Source organism: Mirounga angustirostris, unplaced genomic scaffold, assembly GCF_029215605.1.
Source record: "Mirounga angustirostris isolate CCGP_5_RB_7025 unplaced genomic scaffold, mMirAng1.0.hap1 SCAF_7, whole genome shotgun sequence".
Classification (NCBI taxonomy): domain Eukaryota; kingdom Metazoa; phylum Chordata; class Mammalia; order Carnivora; family Phocidae; genus Mirounga; species Mirounga angustirostris.
In genome coordinates, this window is record NW_026991715.1 from 9731729 (window position 1) to 9752490 (window position 20762).

A 20762-nucleotide genomic window follows, 5' to 3' on the forward strand; every position below is an offset into this window, starting at 1 on the left:
CAGCCTGTGACCCCGGCAGCAGCTGGCCTCAGAGCAGGACAGGGCGTCCCTGAAACAAGTGGCGAGTCGTGTTCTGCCTTCTGCCGCGGCCTGAGCCTCATTCGGAATTAGGTTGCAGACTCACTGCAGTGCTCTCACCCACGCGCACAACAGACTGCTTCCGCTCGCAGAAAAGCCTACCGAGGTTGAAACATGGATTCGCTGCTGTGCTGTTGCTGGCAGTTAGGGGGCTGCCTTTAGGCCTGAACGCACAGTGTGGGCAACGGTGTTAGCCTCGTGAAACAAGAGGTGAGTTGACAGCTGCCGTGCGAGCGATCCTGTTGCTCCCTCGATTTCACGTAGGGGACCCCTCGCCCCGGTCTCTCCCTGACGGACACGTAAATTCCCTCCAGCTTCAGGAACGGCAACGTTAGGGAAAGCGCAGGGACTCCACAGCATTGCCTCTTTGTGTTGCCAGCCTGGGACCAAGGCATCCAGGCACACAGAGTACAGCAGTGCTCCCCTCCTAAAACAAGAGGTGACTCGAGAGTAGGCTTCCCTGCCGGCCTGTTTGTCAGTCAGCGTTACGTTCAGGTCCCCTCTCTTAGGCTTTCACAAAAGCACCCAGCAGATGAACTCCACGCTCAGGGAGGGCGATCTGTGCTGAGGCCCGTACACTGGGCCAGCCGATCTAGCTCCCCGAAAACAAGTGCTGGGTCGAGAGAGGCCTTCTGCCCGTGCTTCTCTCTGCTTCCGAATTCACCTGGGACCACTTCCCCAGGTTGGCACACAAACCCAGTTGAAGAAAATGCTGCCACCCTGGGAAGAGGCGAAACGAGCTGAAGCTGGGACTGTTTACAGACTTTTTTTTTTTTTTTTCCTCTCAGGTCCGTGTGCAGGACTTAGCGTTGCAGGCACACATGGAACAGTGGCGCTAGCTTCAGGTAGCGGGAGCCGAGTCGAGAAGTGCCTTCTGCACTGGCCTGTGTCTCCCTCGGATTTACGAATGGACCCCGCGCCCCCGGCTCTCCCCCACGGTGCACGGTAAACTTCCTCCCTCAGAGAGGTGGACGGTAGCCAAAGCAGGGCTTCTCCACAGTGTTGTTCGTTCGAGGGAGGTGCCTGGACAGGGGCCCTCCACACAGCTGTGCCAGAGGAAGGCGAGTTTCGTGAAACTAGAGCCGGTTCGAGAGGTGCCGTCTGCAAGGGCCTGTTTCTCCCTCGGTGTTATGTATGGAACCCGTTCCCCACGCTATCACCCGCGGTGCACCGTAAACAGCTTTCTCCTTCAGAGGGTCGAGGGTAGCTAAAGGACGTTTTCTGCACACTGCCGTCCCTTCGAGGGCGGTGCCTGCATAGTACGCCTCCCCACACACGTTGAAGAGGAACGCTCTTTTCATGAACCTGGAGCTCGCTCGAGAAGGGCCTTCTGCACCCGCCTGTTTCCCCCTCCGCGTTACGTCTGGCACCTGTTGCCCGGGCTCTCCCTCCCGGTACACCGTCAACTGCCCTCCGCTTCAGGGAGGTCCATGGCAGCTACAGCACGGTTTCTCTGCACTGTTGTTTCTTCAGGTTAGGTGGCTGGCTTTCAGCTTGCATGCACACACACTGGGCAACGGTATGAACCTCTTGAGGCGAGAGCTGAGTTGACAGCTGCTTTTTGCGCCATCCTGTGTCTCACTCGCTTTTGCATCTGGGACCCGTTCCCCATTCTCTCACACGTGGGCACTGTAAAATAAGTCCAGCTTCCCGAACAGCAATGTGAGCTGAGACCTGACCTGGGGTCACTGCACGCTCTTGGGGGTGGACGTCCGCGTGCCCGTTGGGGAGAGGCCAGTCAGCCCCGTCACACTCGTCTGCTCTCTGTCTAGTCTGGTCCCCTGCTCTCAGGACCAGGTGATGTGTGAAGCTCTGCAGCGGTCCGTCAGCCTGTGACCCCGGCAGCAGCTGGCCTCAGAGCAGGACAGGGCGTCCCTGAAACAAGTGGCGAGTCGTGTTCTGCCTTCTGCCGCGGCCTGAGCCTCATTCGGAATTAGGTTGCAGACTCACTGCAGTGCTCTCACCCACGCGCACATCAGACTGCTTCCGCTCGCAGAAAAGCCTACCGAGGTTGAAACATGGATTCGCTGCTGTGCTGTTGCTGGCAGTCAGGGGGCTGCCTTTAGGCCTGAACGCACAGTGTGGGCAACGGTGTTAGCCTCGTGAAACAAGAGGTGAGTTGACAGCTGCCGTGCGAGCGATCCTGCTGCTCCCTCGATTTCACGTAGGGGACCCCTCGCCCCGGTCTCTCCCTGACGGACACGTAAATTCCCTCCAGCTTCAGGAACGGCAACGTTAGGGAAAGCGCAGGGACTCCACAGCATTGCCTCTTTGTGTTGCCAGCCTGGGACCTAGGCATCCAGGCACACAGAGTACAGCAGTGCTCCCCTCCTAAAACAAGAGGTGACTCGAGAGTAGGCTTCCCTGCCGGCCTGTTTGTCAGTCAGCGTTACGTTCAGCTCCCCTCTCTTAGGCTTTCACAAAAGCACCCAGCAGATGAACTCCACGCTCAGGGAGGGCGATCTGTGCTGAGGCCCGTACACTGGGCCAGCCGATCTAGCTCCCCGAAAACAAGTGCTGGGTCGAGAGAGGCCTTCTGCCCGTGCTTCTCTCTGCTTCCGAATTCACCTGGGACCACTTCCCCAGGTTGGCACACAAACCCAGTTGAAGAAAATGCTGCCACCCTGGGAAGAGGCGAAACGAGCTGAAGCTGGGACTGTTTACAGACTTTTTTTTTTTTTTTTTCCTCTCAGGTCCGTGTGCAGGACTTAGCGTTGCAGGCACACATGGAACAGTGGCGCTAGCTTCAGGTAGCGGGAGCCGAGTCGAGAAGTGCCTTCTGCACTGGCCTGTGTCTCCCTCGGATTTACGAATGGACCCCGCGCCCCCGGCTCTCCCCCACGGTGCACGGTAAACTTCCTCCCTCAGAGAGGTGGACGGTAGCCAAAGCAGGGCTTCTCCACAGTGTTGTTCGTTCGAGGGAGGTGCCTGGACAGGGGCCCTCCACACAGCTGTGCCAGAGGAAGGCGAGTTTCGTGAAACTAGAGCCGGTTCGAGAGGTGCCGTCTGCAAGGGCCTGTTTCTCCCTCGGTGTTATGTATGGAACCCGTTCCCCACGCTATCACCCGCGGTGCACCGTAAACAGCTTTCTCCTTCAGAGGGTCGAGGGTAGCTAAAGGACGTTTTCTGCACACTGCCGTCCCTTCGAGGGCGGTGCCTGCATAGTACGCCTCCCCACACACGTTGAAGAGGAACGCTCTTTTCATGAACCTGGAGCTCGCTCGAGAAGGGCCTTCTGCACCCGCCTGTTTCCCCCTCCGCGTTACGTCTGGCACCTGTTGCCCGGGCTCTCCCTCCCGGTACACCGTCAACTGCCCTCCGCTTCAGGGAGGTCCATGGCAGCTACAGCACGGTTTCTCTGCACTGTTGTTTCTTCGGGTTAGGTGGCTGGCTTTCAGCTTGCATGCACACACACTGGGCAACGGTATGAACCTCTTGAGGCGAGAGCTGAGTTGACAGCTGCTTTTTGCGCCATCCTGTGTCTCACTCGCTTTTGCATCTGGGACCCGTTCCCCATTCTCTCACACGTGGGCACTGTAAAATAAGTCCAGCTTCCCGAACAGCAATGTGAGCTGAGACCTGACCTGGGGTCACTGCACGCTCCTGGGGGTGGACGTCCGCGTGCCCGTTGGGGAGAGGCCAGTCAGCCCCGTCACACTCGTCTGCTCTCTGTCTGGTCTGGTCCCCTGCTCTCAGGACCAGGTGATGTGTGAAGCTCTGCAGCGGTCCGTCAGCCTGTGACCCCGGCAGCAGCTGGCCTCAGAGCAGGACAGGGCGTCCCTGAAACAAGTGGCGAGTCGTGTTCTGCCTTCTGCCGCGGCCTGAGCCTCATTCGGAATTAGGTTGCAGACTCACTGCAGTGCTCTCACCCACGCGCACATCAGACTGCTTCCGCTCGCAGAAAAGCCTACCGAGGTTGAAACATGGATTCGCTGCTGTGCTGTTGCTGGCAGTCAGGGGGCTGCCTTTAGGCCTGAACGCACAGTGTGGGCAACGGTGTTAGCCTCGTGAAACAAGAGGTGAGTTGACAGCTGCCGTGCGAGCGATCCTGCTGCTCCCTCGATTTCACGTAGGGGACCCCTCGCCCCGGTCTCTCCCTGACGGACACGTAAATTCCCTCCAGCTTCAGGAACGGCAACGTTAGGGAAAGCGCAGGGACTCCACAGCATTGCCTCTTTGTGTTGCCAGCCTGGGACCTAGGCATCCAGGCACACAGAGTACAGCAGTGCTCCCCTCCTAAAACAAGAGGTGACTCGAGAGTAGGCTTCCCTGCCGGCCTGTTTGTCAGTCAGCGTTACGTTCAGGTCCCCTCTCTTAGGCTTTCACAAAAGCACCCAGCAGATGAACTTCACGCTCAGGGAGGGCGATCTGTGCTGAGGCCCGTACACTGGGCCAGCCGATCTAGTTCCCCGAAAACAAGTGCTGGGTCGAGAGAGGCCTTCTGCCCGTGCTTCTCTCTGCTTCCGAATTCATCTGGGACCACTTCCCCAGGTTGGCACACAAACCCAGTTGAAGAAAATGCTGCCACCCTGGGAAGAGGCGAAACGAGCTGAAGCTGGGACTGTTTACAGACTTTTTTTTTTTTTCCTCTCAGGTCCGTGTGCAGGACTTAGCGTTGCAGGCACACATGGAACAGTGGCGCTAGCTTCAGGTAGCGGGAGCCGAGTCGAGAAGTGCCTTCTGCACTGGCCTGTGTCTCCCTCGGATTTACGAATGGACCCCGCGTCCCCGGCTCTCCCCCACGGTGCACGGTAAACTTCCTCCCTCAGAGAGGTGGACGGTAGCCAAAGCAGGGCTTCTCCGCAGTGTTGTTCGTTCGAGGGAGGTGCCTGGACAGGGGCCCTCCACACAGCTGTGCCAGAGGAAGGCAAGTTTCCTGAAACTAGAGCCGGTTCGAGAGGTGCCGTCTGCAAGGGCCTGTCTCTCCCTCGGTGTTATGTATGGAACCCGTTCCCCACGCTATCACCCGCGGTGCACCGTAAACAGCTTTCTCCTTCAGAGGGTCGAGGGTAGCTAAAGGACGGTTTCTGCACACTGCCGTCCCTTCGAGGGCGGTGCCTGCATAGTACGCCTCCCCACACACGTTGAAGAGGAACGCTCTTTTCATGAACCTGGAGCTCGCTCGAGAAGGGCCTTCTGCACCCGCCTGTTTCCCCCTCCGCGTTACGTCTGGCACCTGTTGCCCGGGCTCTCCCTCCCGGTACACCGTCAACTGCCCTCCGCTTCAGGGAGGTCCATGGCAGCTACAGCACGGTTTCTCTGCACTGTTGTTTCTTCGGGTTAGGTGGCTGGCTTTCAGCTTGCATGCACACACACTGGGCAACGGTATGAACCTCTTGAGGCGAGAGCTGAGTTGACAGCTGCTTTCTGCGCCATCCTGTGTCTCACTCGCTTTTGCATCTGGGACCCGTCCCCCATTCTCTCACACGTGGGCACTGTAAAATAAGTCCAGCTTCCAGAACAGCAATGTGAGCTGAGACCTGACCTGGGGTCACTGCACGCTCCTGGGGGTGGACGTCCGCGTGCCCGTTGGGGAGACGCCAGTCAGCCCCGTCACACTCGTCTGCTCTCTGTCTAGTCTGGTCCCCTGCTCTCAGGACCAGGTGATGTGTGAAGCTCTGCAGCGGTCCGTCAGCCTGTGACCCCGGCAGCAGCTGGCCTGAGAGCAGGACAGGGCGTCCCTGAAACAAGTGGCGAGTCGTGTTCTGCCTTCTGCCGCGGCCTGAGCCTCATTCGGAATTAGGTTGCAGACTCACTGCAGTGCTCTCACCCACGCGCACAACAGACTGCTTCCGCTCGCAGAAAAGCCTACCGAGGTTGAAACATGGATTCGCTGCTGTGCTGTTGCTGGCAGTTAGGGGGCTGCCTTTAGGCCTGAACGCACAGTGTGGGCAACGGTGTTAGCCTCGTGAAACAAGAGGTGAGTTGACAGCTGCCGTGCGAGCGATCCTGTTGCTCCCTCGATTTCACGTAGGGGACCCCTCGCCCCGGTCTCTCCCTGACGGACACGTAAATTCCCTCCAGCTTCAGGAACGGCAACGTTAGGGAAAGCGCAGGGACTCCACAGCATTGCCTCTTTGTGTTGCCAGCCTGGGACCTAGGCATCCAGGCACACAGAGTACAGCAGTGCTCCCCTCCTAAAACAAGAGGTGACTCGAGAGTAGGCTTCCCTGCCGGCCTGTTTGTCAGTCAGCGTTACGTTCAGGTCCCCTCTCTTAGGCTTTCACAAAAGCACCCAGCAGATGAACTTCACGCTCAGGGAGGGCGATCTGTGCTGAGGCCCGTACACTGGGCCAGCCGATCTAGCTCCCCGAAAACAAGTGCTGGGTCGAGAGAGGCCTTCTGCCCGTGCTTCTCTCTGCTTCCGAATTCACCTGGGACCACTTCCCCAGGTTGGAACACAAACCCAGTTGAAGAAAATGCTGCCACCCTGGGAAGAGGCGAAACGAGCTGAAGCTGGGACTGTTTACAGACTTTTATTTTTTTTTTTTTTCCTCTCAGGTCCGTGTGCAGGACTTAGCGTTGCAGGCACACATGGAACAGTGGCGCTAGCTTCAGGTAGCGGGAGCCGAGTCGAGAAGTGCCTTCTGCACTGGCCTGTGTCTCCCTCGGATTTACGAATGGACCCCGCGCCCCCGGCTCTCCCCCACGGTGCACGGTAAACTTCCTCCCTCAGAGAGGTGGACGGTAGCCAAAGCAGGGCTTCTCCACAGTGTTGTTCGTTCGAGGGAGGTGCCTGGACAGGGGCCCTCCACACAGCTGTGCCAGAGGAAGGCGAGTTTCGTGAAACTAGAGCCGGTTCGAGAGGTGCCGTCTGCAAGGGCCTGTCTCTCCCTCGGTGTTATGTATGGAACCCGTTCCCCACGCTATCACCCGCGGTGCACCGTAAACAGCTTTCTCCTTCAGAGGGTCGAGGGTAGCTAAAGGACGGTTTCTGCACACTGCCGTCCCTTCGAGGGCGGTGCCTGCATAGTACGCCTCCCCACACACGTTGAAGAGGAACGCTCTTTTCATGAACCTGGAGCTCGCTCGAGAAGGGCCTTCTGCACCCGCCTGTTTCCCCCTCCGCGTTACGTCTGGCACCTGTTGCCCGGGCTCTCCCTCCCGGTACACCGTCAACTGCCCTCCGCTTCAGGGAGGTCCATGGCAGCTACAGCACGGTTTCTCTGCACTGTTGTTTCTTCGGGTTAGGTGGCTGGCTTTCAGCTTGCATGCACACACACTGGGCAACGGTATGAACCTCTTGAGGCGAGAGCTGAGTTGACAGCTGCTTTTTGCGCCATCCTGTGTCTCACTCGCTTTTGCATCTGGGACCCGTTCCCCATTCTCTCACACGTGGGCACTGTAAAATAAGTCCAGCTTCCCGAACAGCAATGTGAGCTGAGACCTGACCTGGGGTCACTGCACGCTCCTGGGGGTGGACGTCCGCGTGCCCGTTGGGGAGAGGCCAGTCAGCCCCGTCACACTCGTCTTCTCTCTGTCTGGTCTGGTCCCCTGCTCTCAGGACCAGGTGATGTGTGAAGCTCTGCAGCGGTCCGTCAGCCTGTGACCCCGGCAGCAGCTGGCCTCAGAGCAGGACAGGGCGTCCCTGAAACAAGTGGCGAGTCGTGTTCTGCCTTCTGCCGCGGCCTGAGCCTCATTCGGAATTAGGTTGCAGACTCACTGCAGTGCTCTCACCCACGCGCACATCAGACTGCTTCCGCTCGCAGAAAAGCCTACCGAGGTTGAAACATGGATTCGCTGCTGTGCTGTTGCTGGCAGTCAGGGGGCTGCCTTTAGGCCTGAACGCACAGTGTGGGCAACGGTGTTAGCCTCGTGAAACAAGAGGTGAGTTGACAGCTGCCGTGCGAGCGATCCTGCTGCTCCCTCGATTTCACGTAGGGGACCCCTCGCCCCGGTCTCTCCCTGACGGACACGTAAATTCCCTCCAGCTTCAGGAACGGCAACGTTAGGGAAAGCGCAGGGACTCCACAGCATTGCCTCTTTGTGTTGCCAGCCTGGGACCTAGGCATCCAGGCACACAGAGTACAGCAGTGCTCCCCTCCTAAAACAAGAGGTGACTCGAGAGTAGGCTTCCCTGCCGGCCTGTTTGTCAGTCAGCGTTACGTTCAGGTCCCCTCTCTTAGGCTTTCACAAAAGCACCCAGCAGATGAACTTCACGCTCAGGGAGGGCGATCTGTGCTGAGGCCCGTACACTGGGCCAGCCGATCTAGTTCCCCGAAAACAAGTGCTGGGTCGAGAGAGGCCTTCTGCCCGTGCTTCTCTCTGCTTCCGAATTCATCTGGGACCACTTCCCCAGGTTGGCACACAAACCCAGTTGAAGAAAATGCTGCCACCCTGGGAAGAGGCGAAACGAGCTGAAGCTGGGACTGTTTACAGACTTTTTTTTTTTTTCCTCTCAGGTCCGTGTGCAGGACTTAGCGTTGCAGGCACACATGGAACAGTGGCGCTAGCTTCAGGTAGCGGGAGCCGAGTCGAGAAGTGCCTTCTGCACTGGCCTGTGTCTCCCTCGGATTTACGAATGGACCCCGCGTCCCCTGCTCTCCCCCACGGTGCACGGTAAACTTCCTCCCTCAGAGAGGTGGACGGTAGCCAAAGCAGGGCTTCTCCGCAGTGTTGTTCGTTCGAGGGAGGTGCCTGGACAGGGGCCCTCCACACAGCTGTGCCAGAGGAAGGCAAGTTTCCTGAAACTAGAGCCGGTTCGAGAGGTGCCGTCTGCAAGGGCCTGTCTCTCCCTCGGTGTTATGTATGGAACCCGTTCCCCACGCTATCACCCGCGGTGCACCGTAAACAGCTTTCTCCTTCAGAGGGTCGAGGGTAGCTAAAGGACGGTTTCTGCACACTGCCGTCCCTTCGAGGGCGGTGCCTGCATAGTACGCCTCCCCACACACGTTGAAGAGGAACGCTCTTTTCATGAACCTGGAGCTCGCTCGAGAAGGGCCTTCTGCACCCGCCTGTTTCCCCCTCCGCGTTACGTCTGGCACCTGTTGCCCGGGCTCTCCCTCCCGGTACACCGTCAACTGCCCTCCGCTTCAGGGAGGTCCATGGCAGCTACAGCACGGTTTCTCTGCACTGTTGTTTCTTCGGGTTAGGTGGCTGGCTTTCAGCTTGCATGCACACACACTGGGCAACGGTATGAACCTCTTGAGGCGAGAGCTGAGTTGACAGCTGCTTTCTGCGCCATCCTGTGTCTCACTCGCTTTTGCATCTGGGACCCGTCCCCCATTCTCTCACACGTGGGCACTGTAAAATAAGTCCAGCTTCCAGAACAGCAATGTGAGCTGAGACCTGACCTGGGGTCACTGCACGCTCCTGGGGGTGGACGTCCGCGTGCCCGTTGGGGAGACGCCAGTCAGCCCCGTCACACTCGTCTGCTCTCTGTCTAGTCTGGTCCCCTGCTCTCAGGACCAGGTGATGTGTGAAGCTCTGCAGCGGTCCGTCAGCCTGTGACCCCGGCAGCAGCTGGCCTCAGAGCAGGACAGGGCGTCCCTGAAACAAGTGGCGAGTCGTGTTCTGCCTTCTGCCGCGGCCTGAGCCTCATTCGGAATTAGGTTGCAGACTCACTGCAGTGCTCTCACCCACGCGCACAACAGACTGCTTCCGCTCGCAGAAAAGCCTACCGAGGTTGAAACATGGATTCGCTGCTGTGCTGTTGCTGGCAGTTAGGGGGCTGCCTTTAGGCCTGAACGCACAGTGTGGGCAACGGTGTTAGCCTCGTGAAACAAGAGGTGAGTTGACAGCTGCCGTGCGAGCGACCCTGTTGCTCCCTCGATTTCACGTAGGGGACCCCTCGCCCCGGTCTCTCCCTGACGGACACGTAAATTCCCTCCAGCTTCAGGAACGGCAACGTTAGGGAAAGCGCAGGGACTCCACAGCATTGCCTCTTTGTGTTGCCAGCCTGGGACCAAGGCATCCAGGCACACAGAGTACAGCAGTGCTCCCCTCCTAAAACAAGAGGTGACTCCAGAGTAGGCTTCCCTGCCGGCCTGTTTGTCAGTCAGCGTTACGTTCAGGTCCCCTCTCTTAGGCTTTCACAAAAGCACCCAGCAGATGAACTCCACGCTCAGGGAGGGCGATCTGTGCTGAGGCCCGTACACTGGGCCAGCCGATCTAGCTCCCCGAAAACAAGTGCTGGGTCGAGAGAGGCCTTCTGCCCGTGCTTCTCTCTGCTTCCGAATTCACCTGGGACCACATCCCCAGGTTGGCACACAAACCCAGTTGAAGAAAATGCTGCCACCCTGGGAAGAGGCGAAACGAGCTGAAGCTGGGACTGTTTACAGACTTTTTTTTTTTTTTTTTCCTCTCAGGTCCGTGTGCAGGACTTAGCGTTGCAGGCACACATGGAACAGTGGCGCTAGCTTCAGGTAGCGGGAGCCGAGTCGAGAAGTGCCTTCTGCACTGGCCTGTGTCTCCCTCGGATTTACGAATGGACCCCGCGCCCCCGGCTCTCCCCCACGGTGCACGGTAAACTTCCTCCCTCAGAGAGGTGGACGGTAGCCAAAGCAGGGCTTCTCCACAGTGTTGTTCGTTCGAGGGAGGTGCCTGGACAGGGGCCCTCCACACAGCTGTGCCAGAGGAAGGCGAGTTTCGTGAAACTAGAGCCGGTTCGAGAGGTGCCGTCTGCAAGGGCCTGTTTCTCCCTCGGTGTTATGTATGGAACCCGTTCCCCACGCTATCACCCGCGGTGCACCGTAAACAGCTTTCTCCTTCAGAGGGTCGAGGGTAGCTAAAGGACGTTTTCTGCACACTGCCGTCCCTTCGAGGGCGGTGCCTGCATAGTACGCCTCCCCACACACGTTGAAGAGGAACGCTCTTTTCATGAACCTGGAGCTCGCTCGAGAAGGGCCTTCTGCACCCGCCTGTTTCCCCCTCCGCGTTACGTCTGGCACCTGTTGCCCGGGCTCTCCCTCCCGGTACACCGTCAACTGCCCTCCGCTTCAGGGAGGTCCATGGCAGCTACAGCACGGTTTCTCTGCACTGTTGTTTCTTCAGGTTAGGTGGCTGGCTTTCAGCTTGCATGCACACACACTGGGCAACGGTATGAACCTCTTGAGGCGAGAGCTGAGTTGACAGCTGCTTTTTGCGCCATCCTGTGTCTCACTCGCTTTTGCATCTGGGACCCGTTCCCCATTCTCTCACACGTGGGCACTGTAAAATAAGTCCAGCTTCCCGAACAGCAATGTGAGCTGAGACCTGACCTGGGGTCACTGCACGCTCCTGGGGGTGGACGTCCGCGTGCCCGTTGGGGAGAGGCCAGTCAGCCCCGTCACACTCGTCTGCTCTCTGTCTAGTCTGGTCCCCTGCTCTCAGGACCAGGTGATGTGTGAAGCTCTGCAGCGGTCCGTCAGCCTGTGACCCCGGCAGCAGCTGGCCTCAGAGCAGGACAGGGCGTCCCTGAAACAAGTGGCGAGTCGTGTTCTGCCTTCTGCCGCGGCCTGAGCCTCATTCGGAATTAGGTTGCAGACTCACTGCAGTGCTCTCACCCACGCGCACATCAGACTGCTTCCGCTCGCAGAAAAGCCTACCGAGGTTGAAACATGGATTCGCTGCTGTGCTGTTGCTGGCAGTCAGGGGGCTGCCTTTAGGCCTGAACGCACAGTGTGGGCAACGGTGTTAGCCTCGTGAAACAAGAGGTGAGTTGACAGCTGCCGTGCGAGCGATCCTGCTGCTCCCTCGATTTCACGTAGGGGACCCCTCGCCCCGGTCTCTCCCTGACGGACACGTAAATTCCCTCCAGCTTCAGGAACGGCAACGTTAGGGAAAGCGCAGGGACTCCACAGCATTGCCTCTTTGTGTTGCCAGCCTGGGACCTAGGCATCCAGGCACACAGAGTACAGCAGTGCTCCCCTCCTAAAACAAGAGGTGACTCGAGAGTAGGCTTCCCTGCCGGCCTGTTTGTCAGTCAGCGTTACGTTCAGGTCCCCTCTCTTAGGCTTTCACAAAAGCACCCAGCAGATGAACTCCACGCTCAGGGAGGGCGATCTGTGCTGAGGCCCGTACACTGGGCCAGCCGATCTAGCTCCCCGAAAACAAGTGCTGGGTCGAGAGAGGCCTTCTGCCCGTGCTTCTCTCTGCTTCCGAATTCACCTGGGACCACTTCCCCAGGTTGGCACACAAACCCAGTTGAAGAAAATGCTGCCACCCTGGGAAGAGGCGAAACGAGCTGAAGCTGGGACTGTTTACAGACTTTTTTTTTTTTTTTTTCCTCTCAGGTCCGTGTGCAGGACTTAGCGTTGCAGGCACACATGGAACAGTGGCGCTAGCTTCAGGTAGCGGGAGCCGAGTCGAGAAGTGCCTTCTGCACTGGCCTGTGTCTCCCTCGGATTTACGAATGGACCCCGCGCCCCCGGCTCTCCCCCACGGTGCACGGTAAACTTCCTCCCTCAGAGAGGTGGACGGTAGCCAAAGCAGGGCTTCTCCACAGTGTTGTTCGTTCGAGGGAGGTGCCTGGACAGGGGCCCTCCACACAGCTGTGCCAGAGGAAGGCGAGTTTCGTGAAACTAGAGCCGGTTCGAGAGGTGCCGTCTGCAAGGGCCTGTTTCTCCCTCGGTGTTATGTATGGAACCCGTTCCCCACGCTATCACCCGCGGTGCACCGTAAACAGCTTTCTCCTTCAGAGGGTCGAGGGTAGCTAAAGGACGTTTTCTGCACACTGCCGTCCCTTCGAGGGCGGTGCCTGCATAGTACGCCTCCCCACACACGTTGAAGAGGAACGCTCTTTTCATGAACCTGGAGCTCGCTCGAGAAGGGCCTTCTGCACCCGCCTGTTTCCCCCTCCGCGTTACGTCTGGCACCTGTTGCCCGGGCTCTCCCTCCCGGTACACCGTCAACTGCCCTCCGCTTCAGGGAGGTCCATGGCAGCTACAGCACGGTTTCTCTGCACTGTTGTTTCTTCGGGTTAGGTGGCTGGCTTTCAGCTTGCATGCACACACACTGGGCAACGGTATGAACCTCTTGAGGCGAGAGCTGAGTTGACAGCTGCTTTTTGCGCCATCCTGTGTCTCACTCGCTTTTGCATCTGGGACCCGTTCCCCATTCTCTCACACGTGGGCACTGTAAAATAAGTCCAGCTTCCCGAACAGCAATGTGAGCTGAGACCTGACCTGGGGTCACTGCACGCTCCTGGGGGTGGACGTCCGCGTGCCCGTTGGGGAGAGGCCAGTCAGCCCCGTCACACTCGTCTGCTCTCTGTCTGGTCTGGTCCCCTGCTCTCAGGACCAGGTGATGTGTGAAGCTCTGCAGCGGTCCGTCAGCCTGTGACCCCGGCAGCAGCTGGCCTCAGAGCAGGACAGGGCGTCCCTGAAACAAGTGGCGAGTCGTGTTCTGCCTTCTGCCGCGGCTGAGCCTCATTCGGAATTAGGTTGCAGACTCACTGCAGTGCTCTCACCCACGCGCACATCAGACTGCTTCCGCTCGCAGAAAAGCCTACCGAGGTTGAAACATGGATTCGCTGCTGTGCTGTTGCTGGCAGTCAGGGGGCTGCCTTTAGGCCTGAACGCACAGTGTGGGCAACGGTGTTAGCCTCGTGAAACAAGAGGTGAGTTGACAGCTGCCGTGCGAGCGATCCTGCTGCTCCCTCGATTTCACGTAGGGGACCCCTCGCCCCGGTCTCTCCCTGACGGACACGTAAATTCCCTCCAGCTTCAGGAACGGCAACGTTAGGGAAAGCGCAGGGACTCCACAGCATTGCCTCTTTGTGTTGCCAGCCTGGGACCTAGGCATCCAGGCACACAGAGTACAGCAGTGCTCCCCTCCTAAAACAAGAGGTGACTCGAGAGTAGGCTTCCCTGCCGGCCTGTTTGTCAGTCAGCGTTACGTTCAGGTCCCCTCTCTTAGGCTTTCACAAAAGCACCCAGCAGATGAACTCCACGCTCAGGGAGGGCGATCTGTGCTGAGGCCCGTACACTGGGCCAGCCGATCTAGCTCCCCGAAAACAAGTGCTGGGTCGAGAGAGGCCTTCTGCCCGTGCTTCTCTCTGCTTCCGAATTCACCTGGGACCACTTCCCCAGGTTGGCACACAAACCCAGTTGAAGAAAATGCTGCCACCCTGGGAAGAGGCGAAACGAGCTGAAGCTGGGACTGTTTACAGACTTTTTTTTTTTTTTTTTTCCTCTCAGGTCCGTGTGCAGGACTTAGCGTTGCAGGCACACATGGAACAGTGGCGCTAGCTTCAGGTAGCGGGAGCCGAGTCGAGAAGTGCCTTCTGCACTGGCCTGTGTCTCCCTCGGATTTACGAATGGACCCCGCGCCCCCGGCTCTCCCCCACGGTGCACGGTAAACTTCCTCCCTCAGAGAGGTGGACGGTAGCCAAAGCAGGGCTTCTCCACAGTGTTGTTCGTTCGAGGGAGGTGCCTGGACAGGGGCCCTCCACACAGCTGTGCCAGAGGAAGGCGAGTTTCGTGAAACTAGAGCCGGTTCGAGAGGTGCCGTCTGCAAGGGCCTGTTTCTCCCTCGGTGTTATGTATGGAACCCGTTCCCCACGCTATCACCCGCGGTGCACCGTAAACAGCTTTCTCCTTCAGAGGGTCGAGGGTAGCTAAAGGACGTTTTCTGCACACTGCCGTCCCTTCGAGGGCGGTGCCTGCATAGTACGCCTCCCCACACACGTTGAAGAGGAACGCTCTTTTCATGAACCTGGAGCTCGCTCGAGAAGGGCCTTCTGCACCCGCCTGTTTCCCCCTCCGCGTTACGTCTGGCACCTGTTGCCCGGGCTCTCCCTCCCGGTACACCGTCAACTGCCCTCCGCTTCAGGGAGGTCCATGGCAGCTACAGCACGGTTTCTCTGCACTGTTGTTTCTTCGGGTTAGGTGGCTGGCTTTCAGCTTGCATGCACACACACTGGGCAACGGTATGAACCTCTTGAGGCGAGAGCTGAGTTGACAGCTGCTTTTTGCGCCATCCTGTGTCTCACTCGCTTTTGCATCTGGGACCCGTTCCCCATTCTCTCACACGTGGGCACTGTAAAATAAGTCCAGCTTCCCGAACAGCAATGTGAGCTGAGACCTGACCTGGGGTCACTGCACGCTCCTGGGGGTGGACGTCCGCGTGCCCGTTGGGGAGAGGCCAGTCAGCCCCGTCACACTCGTCTGCTCTCTGTCTGGTCTGGTCCCCTGCTCTCAGGACCAGGTGATGTGTGAAGCTCTGCAGCGGTCCGTCAGCCTGTGACCCCGGCAGCAGCTGGCCTCAGAGCAGGACAGGGCGTCCCTGAAACAAGTGGCGAGTCGTGTTCTGCCTTCTGCCGCGGCCTGAGCCTCATTCGGAATTAGGTTGCAGACTCACTGCAGTGCTCTCACCCACGCGCACATCAGACTGCTTCCGCTCGCAGAAAAGCCTACCGAGGTTGAAACATGGATTCGCTGCTGTGCTGTTGCTGGCAGTCAGGGGGCTGCCTTTAGGCCTGAACGCACAGTGTGGGCAACGGTGTTAGCCTCGTGAAACAAGAGGTGAGTTGACAGCTGCCGTGCGAGCGATCCTGCTGCTCCCTCGATTTCACGTAGGGGACCCCTCGCCCCGGTCTCTCCCTGACGGACACGTAAATTCCCTCCAGCTTCAGGAACGGCAACGTTAGGGAAAGCGCAGGGACTCCACAGCATTGCCTCTTTGTGTTGCCAGCCTGGGACCAAGGCATCCAGGCACACAGAGTACAGCAGTGCTCCCCTCCTAAAACAAGAGGTGACTCGAGAGTAGGCTTCCCTGCCGGCCTGTTTGTCAGTCAGCGTTACGTTCAGGTCCCCTCTCTTAGGCTTTCACAAAAGCACCCAGCAGATGAACTCCACGCTCAGGGAGGGCGATCTGTGCTGAGGCCCGTACACTGGGCCAGCCGATCTAGCTCCCCGAAAACAAGTGCTGGGTCGAGAGAGGCCTTCTGCCCGTGCTTCTCTCTGCTTCCGAATTCACCTGGGACCACTTCCCCAGGTTGGCACACAAACCCAGTTGAAGAAAATGCTGCCACCCTGGGAAGAGGCGAAACGAGCTGAAGCTGGGACTGTTTACAGACTTTTTTTTTTTTTTTTCCTCTCAGGTCCGTGTGCAGGACTTAGCGTTGCAGGCACACATGGAACAGTGGCGCTAGCTTCAGGTAGCGGGAGCCGAGTCGAGAAGTGCCTTCTGCACTGGCCTGTGTCTCCCTCGGATTTACGAATGGACCCCGCGCCCCCGGCTCTCCCCCACGGTGCACGGTAAACTTCCTCCCTCAGAGAGGTGGACGGTAGCCAAAGCAGGGCTTCTCCACAGTGTTGTTCGTTCGAGGGAGGTGCCTGGACAGGGGCCCTCCACACAGCTGTGCCAGAGGAAGGCGAGTTTCGTGAAACTAGAGCCGGTTCGAGAGGTGCCGTCTGCAAGGGCCTGTCTCTCCCTCGGTGTTATGTATGGAACCCGTTCCCCACGCTATCACCCGCGGTGCACCGTAAACAGCTTTCTCCTTCAGAGGGTCGAGGGTAGCTAAAGGACGGTTTCTGCACACTGCCGTCCCTTCGAGGGCGGTGCCTGCATAGTACGCCTCCCCACACACGTTGAAGAGGAACGCTCTTTTCATGAACCTGGAGCTCGCTCGAGAAGGGCCTTCTGCACCCGCCTGTTTCCCCCTCCGCGTTACGTCTGGCACCTGTTGCCCGGGCTCTCCCTCCCGGTACACAGTCAACTGCCTTCCGCTTCAGGGAGGTCCATGGCAGCTACAGCACGGTTTCTCTGCACTGTTGTTTCTTCGGGTTAGGTGGCTGGCTTTCAGCTTGCATGCACACACACTGGGCAATGGTATGAACCTCTTGAGGCGAGAGCTGAGTTGACAGCTGCTTTCTGCGCCATCCTGTGTCTCACTCGCTTTTGCATCTGGGACCCGTCCCCCATTCTCTCACACGTGGGCACTGTAAAATAAGTCCAGCTTCCAGAACAGCAATGTGAGCTGAGACCTGACCTGGGGTCACTGCACGCTCCTGGGGGTGGACGTCCGCGTGCCCGTTGGGGAGACGCCAGTCAGCCCCGTCACACTCGTCTGCTCTCTGTCTAGTCTGGTCCCCTGCTCTCAGGACCAGGTGATGTGTGAAGCTCTGCAGCGGTCCGTCAGCCTGTGACCCCGGCAGCAGCTGGCCTCAGAGCAGGACAGGGCGTCCCTGAAACAAGTGGCGAGTCGTGTTCTGCCTTCTGCCGCGGCCTGAGCCTCATTCGGAATTAGGTTGCAGACTCACTGCAGTGCTCTCACCCACGCGCACATCAGACTGCTTCCGCTCGCAGAAAAGCCTACCGAGGTTGAAACATGGATTCGCTGCTATGCTGTTGCTGGCAGTTAGGGGGCTGCCTTTAGGCCTGAACGCACAGTGTGGGCAACGGTGTTAGCCTCGTGAAACAAGAGGTGAGTTGACAGCTGCCGTGCGAGCGATCCTGCTGCTCCCTCGATTTCACGTAGGGGACCCCTCGCCCCGGTCTCTCCCTGACGGACACGTAAATTCCCTCCAGCTTCAGGAACGGCAACGTTAGGGAAAGCGCAGGGACTCCACAGCATTGCCTCTTTGTGTTGCCAGCCTGGGACCTAGGCATCCAGGCACACAGAGTACAGCAGTGCTCCCCTCCTAAAACAAGAGGTGACTCGAGAGTAGGCTTCCCTGCCGGCCTGTTTGTCAGTCAGCGTTACGTTCAGGTCCCCTCTCTTAGGCTTTCACAAAAGCACCCAAGCAGATGAACTTCACGCTCAGGGAGGGCGATCTGTGCTGAGGCCCGTACACTGGGCCAGCCGATCTAGTTCCCGGAAAACAAGTGCTGGGTCGAGAGAGGCCTTCTGCCCGTGCTTCTCTCTGCTTCCGAATTCATCTGGGACCACTTCCCCAGGTTGGCACACAAACCCAGTTGAAGAAAATGCTGCCACCCTGGGAAGAGGCGAAACGAGCTGAAGCTGGGACTGTTTACAGACTTTTTTTTTTTTTCCTCTCAGGTCCGTGTGCAGGACTTAGCGTTGCAGGCACACATGGAACAGTGGCGCTAGCTTCAGGTAGCGGGAGCCGAGTCGAGAAGTGCCTTCTGCACTGGCCTGTGTCTCCCTCGGATTTACGAATGGACCCCGCGTCCCCGGCTCTCCCCCACGGTGCACGGTAAACTTCCTCCCTCAGAGAGGTGGACGGTAGCCAAAGCAGGGCTTCTCCGCAGTGTTGTTCGTTCGAGGGAGGTGCCTGGACAGGGGCCCTCCACACAGCTGTGCCAGAGGAAGGCAAGTTTCCTGAAACTAGAGCCGGTTCGAGAGGTGCCGTCTGCAAGGGCCTGTCTCTCCCTCGGTGTTATGTATGGAACCCGTTCCCCACGCTATCACCCGCGGTGCACCGTAAACAGCTTTCTCCTTCAGAGGGTCGAGGGTAGCTAAAGGACGGTTTCTGCACACTGCCGTCCCTTCGAGGGCGGTGCCTGCATAGTACGCCTCCCCACACACGTTGAAGAGGAACGCTCTTTTCATGAACCTGGAGCTCGCTCGAGAAGGGCCTTCTGCACCCGCCTGTTTCCCCCTCCGCGTTACGTCTGGCACCTGTTGCCCGGGCTCTCCCTCCCGGTACACCGTCAACTGCCCTCCGCTTCAGGGAGGTCCATGGCAGCTACAGCACGGTTTCTCTGCACTGTTGTTTCTTCGGGTTAGGTGGCTGGCTTTCAGCTTGCATGCACACACACTGGGCAACGGTATGAACCTCTTGAGGCGAGAGCTGAGTTGACAGCTGCTTTCTGCGCCATCCTGTGTCTCACTCGCTTTTGCATCTGGGACCCGTCCCCCATTCTCTCACACGTGGGCACTGTAAAATAAGTCCAGCTTCCAGAACAGCAATGTGAGCTGAGACCTGACCTGGGGTCACTGCACGCTCCTGGGGGTGGACGTCCGCGTGCCCGTTGGGGAGACGCCAGTCAGCCCCGTCACACTCGTCTGCTCTCTGTCTAGTCTGGTCCCCTGCTCTCAGGACCAGGTGATGTGTGAAGCTCTGCAGCGGTCCGTCAGCCTGTGACCCCGGCAGCAGCTGGCCTCAGAGCAGGACAGGGCGTCCCTGAAACAAGTGGCGAGTCGTGTTCTGCCTTCTGCCGCGGCCTGAGCCTCATTCGGAATTAGGTTGCAGACTCACTGCAGTGCTCTCACCCACGCGCACAACAGACTGCTTCCGCTCGCAGAAAAGCCTACCGAGGTTGAAACATGGATTCGCTGCTGTGCTGTTGCTGGCAGTTAGGGGGCTGCCTTTAGGCCTGAACGCACAGTGTGGGCAACGGTGTTAGCCTCGTGAAACAAGAGGTGAGTTGACAGCTGCCGTGCGAGCGATCCTGTTGCTCCCTCGATTTCACGTAGGGGACCCCTCGCCCCGGTCTCTCCCTGACGGACACGTAAATTCCCTCCAGCTTCAGGAACGGCAACGTTAGGGAAAGCGCAGGGACTCCACAGCATTGCCTCTTTGTGTTGCCAGCCTGGGACCAAGGCATCCAGGCACACAGAGTACAGCAGTGCTCCCCTCCTAAAACAAGAGGTGACTCCAGAGTAGGCTTCCCTGCCGGCCTGTTTGTCAGTCAGCGTTACGTTCAGGTCCCCTCTCTTAGGCTTTCACAAAAGCACCCAGCAGATGAACTCCACGCTCAGGGAGGGCGATCTGTGCTGAGGCCCGTACACTGGGCCAGCCGATCTAGCTCCCCGAAAACAAGTGCTGGGTCGAGAGAGGCCTTCTGCCCGTGCTTCTCTCTGCTTCCGAATTCACCTGGGACCACATCCCCAGGTTGGCACACAAACCCAGTTGAAGAAAATGCTGCCACCCTGGGAAGAGGCGAAACGAGCTGAAGCTGGGACTGTTTACAGACTTTTTTTTTTTTTTTTTCCTCTCAGGTCCGTGTGCAGGACTTAGCGTTGCAGGCACACATGGAACAGTGGCGCTAGCTTCAGGTAGCGGGAGCCGAGTCGAGAAGTGCCTTCTGCACTGGCCTGTGTCTCCCTCGGATTTACGAATGGACCCCGCGCCCCCGGCTCTCCCCCACGGTGCACGGTAAACTTCCTCCCTCAGAGAGGTGGACGGTAGCCAAAGCAGGGCTTCTCCACAGTGTTGTTCGTTCGAGGGAGGTGCCTGGACAGGGGCCCTCCACACAGCTGTGCCAGAGGAAGGCGAGTTTCGTGAAACTAGAGCCGGTTCGAGAGGTGCCGTCTGCAAGGGCCTGTTTCTCCCTCGGTGTTATGTATGGAACCCGTTCCCCACGCTATCACCCGCGCGGTGCACCGTAAACAGCTTTCTCCTTCAGAGGGTCGAGGGTAGCTAAAGGACGTTTTCTGCACACTGCCGTCCCTTCGAGGGCGGTGCCTGCATAGTACGCCTCCCCACACACGTTGAAGAGGAACGCTCTTTTCATGAACCTGGAGCTCGCTCGAGAAGGGCCTTCTGCACCCGCCTGTTTCCCCCTCCGCGTTACGTCTGGCACCTGTTGCCCGGGCTCTCCCTCCCGGTACACCGTCAACTGCCCTCCGCTTCAGGGAGGTCCATGGCAGCTACAGCACGGTTTCTCTGCACTGTTGTTTCTTCAGGTTAGGTGGCTGGCTTTCAGCTTGCATGCACACACACTGGGCAACGGTATGAACCTCTTGAGGCGAGAGCTGAGTTGACAGCTGCTTTTTGCGCCATCCTGTGTCTCACTCGCTTTTGCATCTGGGACCCGTTCCCCATTCTCTCACACGTGGGCACTGTAAAATAAGT